We start from the raw sequence: 11,777 nt of genomic DNA on the forward strand, positions 1-11,777 counted from the left end.
ATATTATGTTGCGAAATTGGGATTGAAAGAATCCGTTGTGCGTCAATGGTCCACATAGTTTGTCTAATCAGGTCCTCATCCCAATCATTGGAGACCGGGTCAATCAAATCTACAACTTTTGATAATAAATGCCCCCTCCTTGGGGTCACAATCTTTCTAGTGGCACAATTTGGGATCCAGGCATCTTCCCAAATATTGATGTTATGTCCATCCCCCACTCGCCAAATATAACCTCGCTTGAGAGTAGTGATGCCTGCCATAATGCTTTGCCAGGTGAAGGAAGCACCATGCTTTGGCTTGGAGTTCAGCAAATCACCATTAGGATAGTACTTTGCCCTTAGAATAGTAGCACACAGGGAGTCAGGATTATCAAGGAGACGCCATGCCTGTTTTGCAAGCAGAGCCGGGTTGAAACAGTGGATATCACCGAATCCCATTCCTCCTTGGTTTTTTGGTACACACATTTTCCACCAGGCCATCTAGTGCATTCTCTTCTGGTTCTCCTCGTCTCCCCACCAGAAATGCGCCATCGCGTCAATGATTCCTTTACAATTTTTTTTAGGAATTTTAAAGACCGACAATGCATAGGTAGGTATGTTGGAAATATGCCCTAGAGGAAATAATAAATGGTTATTATTATATTTCTTTGTTCATGGTAATTGTCTATTGTTCATGCTATAATTGTATTGTCCGGAAATCGTAATACATGTGTGAATACATAGACCACAACGTGTCCCTAGTAAGCCTCTAGTTGACTAGCTCGTTGATCAACAGATAGTCATGGTTTCCTGACTATGGACATTGGATGTCATTGATAACGGGATCACATCATTAGGAGAATGATGTGATGGACAAGACCCAATCCTAAGCATAGCATAAAAGATCGTGTAGTTTCGTTTGCTAGAGCTTTTCCAATGTCAAGTGTCTTTTCCTTAGACCATGAGATAGTGCAACTCCCGGATACCGTAGGAGTGCTTTGGGTGTGCCAAACGTCACAACGTAACTGGGTGACTATAAAGGTGCACTACGAGTATCTTCGAAAGTGTCTGTTGGGTTGGCACGGATCGAGACTGGGATTTGTCACTCCGTATGACGGAGAGGTATCTCTGGGCCCACTCGGTAATGCATCATCATAATGAGCTCAATGTGACTAAGGCGTTAGTCACGGGATCATGCATTGCGGTACGAGTAAAGAGACTTGCCGGTAACGAGATTGAACAAGGTATTGGGATACCGACGATCGAATCTCGGGCAAGTAACATACCGATTGACAAAGGGGATTGCATACGGGATTGATTGAATCCTCGACATCGTGGTTCATCCGATGAGATCATCGTGGAACATGTGGGAGCCAACATGGGTATCCAGATCCCGCTGTTGGTTATTGACCGGAGAGGCGTCTCGGTCATGTCTGCATGTCTCCCGAACCCGTAGGGTCTACACACTTAAGGTTCGGTGACGCTAGGGTTGTAGAGATATGTGTATGCGGAAACCCGAAAGTTGTTCAGAGTCCCGGATGAGATCCCGTACGTCACGAGGAGTTACGGAATGGTCCGGAGGTGAAGAATTATATATAGGAAGTCAAGTTTCGGCCACCGGGAAAGTTTCGGGGGTTACCGGTATTGTACCGGGACCACCGGAAGGGTCCCGGGGGTCCACCGGGTGGGGCCACCTATCCCGGAGGGCCCCGTGGGCTGAAGTGGGAAGGGAACCAGCCCCTAGTGGGCTGGGCGCCCCCCCATGGGCCTCCCCCTGCGCCTAGGGTTGGAAACCCTAGGGTGGGGGGGGCGCCCCACTTGCCTTGGGGGCAAGGCACCCCCCTGGCCGCCGCCCCCCACCAGATGGGTCTTGGCCGGCGCCCCCCCACCCAGGGGGCCTATATAAAGGGGGGGGAGGGAGGGCAGTGGCATTACAGCCTTGGGCGCCTCCCTCCTCCCCTGCTACACCTCTCTCTCTCTCGTAGAAGCTCGGCGAAGCCCTCCCGACATCCCGCTACATCCACCACCACGCCGTCGTGCTGCTGGATCTCCATCAACCTCTCCTTCCCCCTTGCTGGATCAAGAAGGAGGAGACATCGCTGCACCGTACGTGTGTTGAACGCGGAGGTGCCGTCCGTTCGGCACTCGGTCATCGGTGATTTGGATCACGCGAGTACGACTCCGTCATCCACGTTCATTGGAACGCTTCTGCTTGCGATCTACAATGGTATGTAGATGCACTCCTTTCCCCTCGTTGCTAGTATACTCCATAGATGCATCTTGGTGAGCGTAGGAAATTTTTAAAATTATGCTACGATTCCCAACAGTGGCATCATGAGCCAGGCCTATGCGTAGTTACTATGCACGAGTAGAACACAAAGAAGTTGTGGGCGTTGATGTTGCCAATTCTTCTTGCCGCTACTAGTCGTTTCTTGTTTCGGCGGCATTGTAGGATGAAGCAGCCCGGACCGACCTTACACGTACGCTTACGTGAGACAGGTTCCACCGACTGACATGCACTAGTTGCATAAGGTGGCTAGCGGGTGTCTGTCTCTCCTACTTTAGTCGGAATGGATTCGATGAAAAGGGTCCTTATGAAGGGTAAATAGAAATTGGCAAATCACGTTGTGGTCATACGTAGGTAAGAAACGTTCTTGCTAGAAACCTACAAACCACGTAAAAACTTGCAACAACAATTAGAGGACGTCTAACTTGTTTTTGCAGCATGTGTTATGTGATGTGATATGGCCAGAAGATGTGATGAATGATATATGTGATGTATGAGATTGATCATATTCTTGTAATAGGAATCACGACTTGCATGTCGTTGAGTATGACAACCGGCAGGAGCCATAGGAGTTGTCTTTATTATTTTGCATGACCTGCGTGTCATTGAATAAACGCCATGTAAATTACTTTACTTTGTTGCTAAACGCGTTAGCCATAGAAGTAGAATTATCGTTGGCGTGATGACTTCATGAAGACACGATGATGGAGATCATGGTGTCATGCCGGTGACGAAGATGATCATGGTGCCCCGAAGATGGAGATCAAAGGAGCATGATGATATTGGCCATATCATGTCACTGTTTGATTGCATGTGATGTTTATCATGTTTTTGCATCTTATTTGCTTAGAACGACGGTAGTAAGTAAGATGATCCCTTATGATAATTTCAAGAAAGTGTTCACCCTAACTATGCACCATTGCGAAGGTTCGTTGTTTCGAAGCACCACGTGATGATCGGGTGTGATAGATTCTAACGTTCGCATACAACGGGTGTTGACGAGCCTAGCATGTACAGACATGGCCTCGGAACACACGCAATACACTTAGGTTGACTTGATGAGCCTAGCATGTACAGACATGGCCTCGGAACACGGAGGACCGAAAGGTCGAACATGAGTCGTATAGAAGATACGATCAACATGGAGATGTTCACCGATCTTGACTAGTCCGTCTCACGTGATGATCGGACACGGCCTAGTTAACTCGGATCATGTTTCACTTAGATGACTAGAGGGATGTCTATCTGAGTGGGAGTTCATTAAATAATTTGATTAGATGAACTTAATTATCATGAACTTAGTAGAAGCTCGGCGAAGCCCTATCGACATCCCGCTACATCCACCACCACGCCGTCGTGCTGCTGGATCTCCATCAACCTCTCCTTCCCCCTTGCTGGATCAAGAAGGAGGAGATGTCGCTGCATCGTACGTGTGTTGAACGCGGAGGTGCCGTCCGTTCGGCACTCGGTCATCGGTGATTTGGATCACGGCGAGTACGACTCCGTCATCCACGTTCATTGGAACGCTTCCGCTTGCGATCTACAAGGGTATGTAGATGCACTCCTTTCCCCTCATTGCTAGTATACTCCATAGATGCATCTTGGTGAGCGTAGGAAATTTTTAAAATTATGCTACGATTCCCAACAAGGTATGGCTTGGATCACCGCCTTTAATAGGATCTCCTTCCCCCCAGTCGATAGTAATTTTTCCTTCCAACCACTAATTCTCTTAACAATACGTTCAATCAGAAAACTAAAGCAGTCTGTTTTATCAACACCCACATTTGCTGGTAAGCCCAAATATTTATCAGTGAGAGCCTCCGTCATTATATTTAGCATTGTACACAATTGTTCTCTGATCTCTACCTTTGTATTAGGGCTGAAGAAAATACTGGATTTCAACGCTTACCAGTTGTCCTGACGCCGCACAATATAAATCTAGTACTGATTTCAGGTTTTCCGCATTATGTTGGTTGGCTTTCATTAAGATCAATGAGTCATCCGCAAAGAGAAGATTTGTGACCGGTGGGGCGTCTCTACAGACCTTTACTCCTGATATGTTTCCATTCTTCTCAGCATGCACAAGCAAGGCATTCAATCCTTCTGTGCACAACAAAAAAAGGTATGGTGATAGCGGGTCCCCCTGTCTCAACCCTCTCGTAGGCTTAAATCTCGTGTGTGCAGCAGTTTTGTTCTATGAGCCTCCCACTTGTACTCATATACTCCTACTCGTTTGACTTGAGACAAGGGTTGTAGGCCTTCTTTTCAAAAGAGGGAGTATAAGGTCAAAGAGAAGATGCTCATACATATCATGATACTTTATCATAATAATGATATGATACTATGTGTCATACTAAAAAATAAATGAAATTATATAAAATACGAACTTAAGATAATATGCACTCTGTAGGTAGTATCGTATAGTAATAGCATATGCATGATATTAGAGTATAATTAGGGGTGAAACCCGATTGGATTTGGACGAATATACTCATGCCTCATCATATTCCATATATTTGTTCATATTCAAAAAGGGGACAGATGTGGATTCGAATACCAGATTATGGCGGATTCTGACACGGTACGATAACGAAATGGAGTCGGATCGAATGTCATATACCACATGCGTATATGAGGAATATATAAATGCTTTAAATAAAATTATACATAAACCATGAGTGAGTATTAATACTTATACACTTTAAGCATACATAAGCACTAGAAAGTACAAAAATAAGCCAGAATGAATAAATAACATGCTTATGTCTTGTCTCAAAAGCAACATTCATGTATTATTAGTTAATACTTCAAACTTTACTCCATACATTGGATATCCATATTTAAAAGGTCAGATAAATCCAGCTAGAAAAATTCGATTATCGTTTGGTGCCATATATTAGTAAAACCATGTCTATCAATCAAACTAGGGTTCGAACCGGATTCTGGGCCCTACCTCCACGGTGTCTTGTTCATCGAACCCCCACTGGCTGAGACGAGATGTACACGAGCGCGGTAGCAACGGGGACTGTACATTGAGAGCCAACATGCTAGTTCAACTCTACGTATCGCGTGTGGGGGCTCGATGCAACAACCTTCTGATTTCCACAGCTGCAGGCTAGCGGGAGACCCGCATCGATTGATCAGGCCAGCAAGTTACGTACAGTCACGAGCAAGGATCGATCGATCTAGTCTCGCATCAATCGCTCAGGTTCAGTAACTCGAGGGATCGCTCAGGTTCAGTAATGTGAGGGATCGCTCAGGTTCAGTAATGTGAAAGGCTCACTCAGATTCAGTAATGCGCTTGCACATGTGTGCGTACAAGAGAAACACGCAAACCACCCCTCCTGAATACAAACCGTATTATCATGCGAGGCGGATAAATCCCTCAAAAAATCTCGCCCTCACTTCTACCATGATTTTTTACGTCATGAACGACCCAAATTAAGAACGTCATGCGGGTGCACCTCCGGCCCGTCTAGGACGAAAAGCCCATTATGTCATATTTTTTTCATAGAAGTAGGTGCTCACCATATCCATGATGATATGTGTTTTTGTCACAATTATCGTCATGGAAGTGTGTCACTTCCATGACAAAAAATATTTTTGGCCTATAATGTCACGGATGTGTCCTTTTTCTGCAGTGTTTAAAACTACCAAAGTTCTTGCCCATCACATTATTGAATTTCACATTCAAAGTCCGACCTTTTGTCCGCTGATTTAAACCAACCCATCCATTGGTCATTAAATCTCATGTCTTCCAGGCAATTGAAAAGGAGGTCTTAATTAACTTATATCATAAGCCTTCACAAAATCAGGCTTCAACACCACACCTTGTTGCTTCCTTATTCTAGAGTCATGAAGTATTTCATGCAAATATATCACTCCATCTATGATATTAATACCTTTAATAAAATCAGTCATCAATTTCATCGTATAGGGTTTCAACCTCTCATCCACAACCTTGGGAAAAAAGCTTGAACAAAATAGGTAACAGGCAGATGGGCCTAAATTTTTTAATAGTGTCAGCATTAGCTTATTTAGAGAGAATGGTTATAATCCCAAAATTAATCCTATACAAATCAAGCTTCCCCAAATATAATTCATGAAACCACAACATGATGTCATATTTGATAAAACTCTAGCATGCTTGATAGAATACAGTAGGAAATCCATCACAACCAACAACCTTATTTTTCTTCATTCCATCAACTACATTATTTATCTCATCTTCATTAAATGGTTTGTAGATATTCCTCTTACCCTTCTCTAATAATCGCTCACTCTCCAACAAAACATCCCTCCTAAGCCTACAACTAAATCCATCAGCAGGGCCACAAAACTATTTGTAATAGTCAATGGCATGATTTAGAAGATTAGGAGTCCCTGTATCAAGTTATCCCCATTTTTAGGAGAAAAATAGTTTCTTTCTCATTGTGCCATTGACAATTCTATGAAAATATCCAGTGTTGTTGTCTCCCTTCAGCAACCCATCTTCACTAGACCTTTTCTACCCGTATTCTTCATCTTCCTCCATCAAAGTATAAAGAGTGATCTAAATAAAACTCCTTCTAGCCAGTTGTTCACTATTCAAAGGTTCTATCTTTTGCAAATATTTCAATTCATCAGTCAAACCAACCTTGTTCTTCAAAGTTTGGCCTCTCACATTTATGTCCCAACCTTTCCAATACTTTCCAACCTTCCTGAGTTTCTTCTACATCACACACAAGCTATATTTAGCAATGATAGGCCCATTCCAAATTTGCTCCACTATAGGTAGGAAGTCATCTCGCTGAATCCAACTAGACTCAAATCTAAAGGATCTATGTCTAGTTTCTTTGTCCTCCAAAGTTTCCAAAACCAAAGGGTTATCATCAGAGACCAATTTGGTTAGTTTGTGTACATTAACCAGAGAAAATATATTTTCGCATCCACTGCACATTAGCAGTCTATTCACTTTTTCCAAAGTAGGATTTCCTTTGTTATTGGACCAAGTAAAATCACCGCTAGACATCTCACTCTCTCTGAGTTCATAAGGATTAATAATTGCATTGCAGGTATCATAATTTCTATTACTGTGGAAGTTGATATTCTTCTCCTGGGAGATCTAAGTAAGTTGAAATCACCTCCAATCAAAATAGTATCCTTTCATCCGAACACACAACAACTAGTTCAGAGAGAAACTCTTGCTCGTGTTCATCTTGAGCAACACCATAAATGAACACAACTACCCAATGAAAATAAGGAGCTTAGAATCAAACAAGTGTATTTTAATACGAAAATCTCCTTGAGATGTCGCAGTAATATCAAATCTACATGATTTAACACTCCTCAGGTATACCTCTAAATTTGCCATTTTAATTTTTTTTAAATAGCATTAGAGGAAAATAACAAATATAACAATTTTAGTAGTGTATACAACATTATATATTTCTAAATATGCAATGAACTAAAAAATTGTATGTGTATACACCGAAGAGTCCTCAAAAAGGCAATTCAAAGCTTGGGCTACTTGGAGCCTTTTGAAAAAACAAATGGTTATTTTTTATAACCCGAAAACTCTGGAAAAAAATATTGTAGTACATATACATAGATATGTATATTGTCACTAATAGGGAAAATGCTAGTAGTGGCACGGGTTTATTGGCTAGCAATAGCGTGGGGTCCCGTGCTACTACTACGACGCTACAACTAACTTTTAGCAGTAGCGTTGGTCACCCCAACGCTACTGCTGTGTCCCGTAACCCCGCACTACTACTATTTGTTTGTATTTCATTTCTTTTGTTCTATACTATATTTATACACTGTTGTACAAGTTTTCATACAGTCGCAATTTGGAGATGGTTATGTCATTATGATGATGATGAGTTATTATATCATTGATTGAAAGAAACGCGGATTAGAATCAAGTGGATGGATCCAAAGTGACCAAGTTGGATTAGTAGGATGACTAACAAGTCATACTCATCATCGTCATTATCATAATAACAAGTCATACTCATCATCATCATCATCATCATAGTCATCTAACAACTCATCATTCTAGCACATCACTCATCATCATCATAATAACAACTCCTCCCCTCGTCATCTCATAGTCATAACCAACACTAGTTAATTATTTTTAGGACATGATGAGTACTAGTTAGGATTGTTGGAAATATGCCCTAGAAGCAATAATAAAATGGTTATTATTATATTTCCTTGTTCATGATAATTGTCTATTGTTCATGCTATAATTGTATTAACCGAAAACCGTAATACATGTGTGAATACATAGACCACAACATGTCCCTAGTGAGCCTCTAGTTGACTAGCTCGTTGATCAATAGATGGTTGTGGTTTCCTGACCATGGACATTGGCGTCGTTGATAACGGGATCACATCATTAGGAGAATGATGTGATGGACAAGACCCAATCCTAAGCATAGCACAAGATCGTGTAGTTCGTTTGCTAGAGCTTTTCTAATGTCAAGTATCATTTCCTTAAACCATGAGATTGTGCAACTCCCGGATGCCGTAGGAATGCTTTGGGTGTATCAAACGTCACAACGTAACTGGGTGACTATAAAGGTGCACTACAGGTAACTCCGAAAGTGTCTGTTGGGCTGGCACAAATCGAGACTGGGATTTGTCACTCCGTATGACGGAGAGGTAGCTTTGGGCCCACTCGGTAATGCATCATCATAATGAGCTCAATGTGACTAAGGAGTTAGTCACGGGATCATGTGTTACGGAACGAGTAAAGAGACTTACCGGTGACGAGATTGAACAAGGTATGGGGATACCGACGATCGAATCTCGGGCAAGTAACATACCGATGGACAAAGGGAATTGTATACGGGATTGATTGAATCCCCGACATCGTGGTTCATCCGATGATATCATCGTGGAACATGTGGGAGCCAATATGGGTATCCAGATCCCGCTATTGGTTATTGGCCGGAGAGATGTCTCGGTCATGTCTGCATGGTTCCCGAACCCGTAGGGTCTACACACTTAAGGTTCGGTGACGCTAGAGTTGTAATGGGAAATTATGTGTGGTTACCGAAGGTTGTTCGGAGTCCCCGATGAGATCCCGAACGTCACGAGGAGTTCCAGAATGGTCCGAAGGTGAAGATTTATATATGGGAAGTCCAATTTCAGTCGCCGGAAAGTTTCGGGGGTTATCGGTATTGTACCGGGACCACCGAAAGGTGCCCGAGGGTCCACCGGGTGGGGCCACCTGCCCTGGATGGCTTAGTGGGCTGAATATGGGTGGGGACCAGCCCCTTAGTGGGCTGGTACACCCCCCAAGGGCCCAAGGCGCCTAGGGTTGGAAACCCTAGGGGGTGGGGGCGCCTCCCACCTGCTTGGGGGGCAAGTTTCCCCCTGGCTGCCGCCCCCCATCTAGATGGATCTAGGGGGCCGGACCCCTCTCCCCTTCCGCCTATATATATTGAGGGGATGGGAGGGCAGATGCACCCTTCCCCTGGCGTAGCCCTCCCCCCTCCAACTCCTCCTCCTCCTCTGTAGTGCTTAGCGAAGCCCTGCCGGAGAACCGCGAGCTCCACCACCACGCCGTCATGCTGCCGGAGCTCTCCCTCAACCTCTCCTCTTCCCTTGCTAGATCAACAAGGAGGAGACGTTCCTGGGCTGTACGTGTGTTGAACGCAGAGGCGTCGTCCGCTCGGCGCTTGGATCGGATCTTCCGCGATTTGAATCGCCGCGAGTACGACTCCATCAATCGTGTTCTTGTAACGCTTCCACTTAGCGATCTTCAAGGGTATGAAGATGCACTCCCTCTCTCTCGTTACTAGCATCTCCTAGATTGATCTTGGTGACACGTAGGAAAATTTTGAATTATTACTGCGTTCCCCAACAATGGCATCATGAGCTAGGTCTATGCGTAAATTCTATGCACGAGTAGAACACAAGTAGTTGTGGGCGATGATTTGTTCAATTTGCTTGCCGTTACTAGTCCTATCTTGATTTGGCGGCATTGTCGGATGAAGCGGCCCGGACCGACTTTACATGTACGCTTACGTGAGACTGGTTCCACCGCCTGACATGCACTTGTTGCATAAGGTGGCTAGCGGGTGTCTGTCTCTCCCACTTTAGTCGGATCGGATTCGATGAATAGGGTCCTTATGAAGGGTAAATAGCAATTGGCATATCACCGTTGTGGCTTTTGCGTAGGTAAGAAACGTTCTTGCTAGAAACCCATAGCAGCCACATAAAACATGCAACAACAATTAGAGGACATCTAACTTGTTTTTGCAGGGTACGCTATGTGATGTGATATGGCCAAAAGGATGTGATGAATTATATATGTGATCTATGAGATTGATCATGTTCTTGTAGTAGGAATCACGACTTGCATGTCGATGAGTTTGACTACTGGCAGGAGCCATAGGAGTTGTCTTAATTTATTGTATGACCTGCAAGTCAATATAAACACCATGTAATTACTTTACTTTATTTCTAACCGTTAGCCATAGTAGTAGAAGTAATAGTTGGCGAGATAACTTCATGAAGACACGATGATGGAGATCATGGTGTCATGCCGGTGACGATGGTGATCATGCCATGCCTCGAAGATGGAGATCAAAGGCGCAAGATGATATTGGCCATATCATGTCACTTTATGATTTGCATGTGATGTTTATCATGTTTACATCTTATTTGCTTAGAACGACGATAGCATAAATAAGATGATCCCTCACTAAAATTTCAAGAAATGTGTTCCCCCTAAGTGTGCACCATTGCGAAGGTTCATTGTTTCGAAGCACCACGTGATGATAGGGTGTGATAGATTCTAACGTTCGCATACAACGGGTGTAAGCCAGATTTACACATGCGAAACATTTAGGTTGACTTGACGAGCCTAGCATGTACAGACATGGCCTCAGAACACGAGAGACCGAAAGGTCGAACATGAGCCGTATAGTAGATGCGATCAACAAGGAGATGTTCACCGTTGATGACTAGTCCGTCTCACGTGATGATCGGACACAGCCTAGTCGATTCGGATCATGTATCACTTAGATGACTAGAGGGATGTCTATCTGAGTGGGAGTTCATTAAATAATTTGATTAGATGAACTTAATTATCATGAACTTAGTCTAAAATTGTCTTTACAATCTATCTTATAGACCCAATGGCACACACTAATGTTGCCCTCAACTTCAACGCGTTCCTAGAGAAAACCAAGTTGAAAGACGATGGAAGCAACTATACAGACGGGGTCCATAACTTGAGGATCATCCTCATAGCTTCCAACAAAGCATATGTCCTTGAAGCACCGCTAGGTGACGCACCCATTTTCCCAGTAACTCAAGACGTTATGAACGCCTGGCAGTCGCGTAGTGATGATTACTCCTTGGTTCAGTGCGGCATGCTTTACAGCTTAGAACCGGGGCTCCAAAAGCGTTTTGAGCAACACAGAGCATATGAGATGTTCCAAGAGCTGAGAATGGTTTTCCAAGCTCATGCCCGGGTCGAGAGATATGAAGTCTCCAACAAATTCTTCAGT

The sequence above is a fragment of the Triticum aestivum genome, chromosome 7D (assembly GCF_018294505.1).
Source record: "Triticum aestivum cultivar Chinese Spring chromosome 7D, IWGSC CS RefSeq v2.1, whole genome shotgun sequence".
NCBI classification, from domain to species: domain Eukaryota; kingdom Viridiplantae; phylum Streptophyta; class Magnoliopsida; order Poales; family Poaceae; genus Triticum; species Triticum aestivum.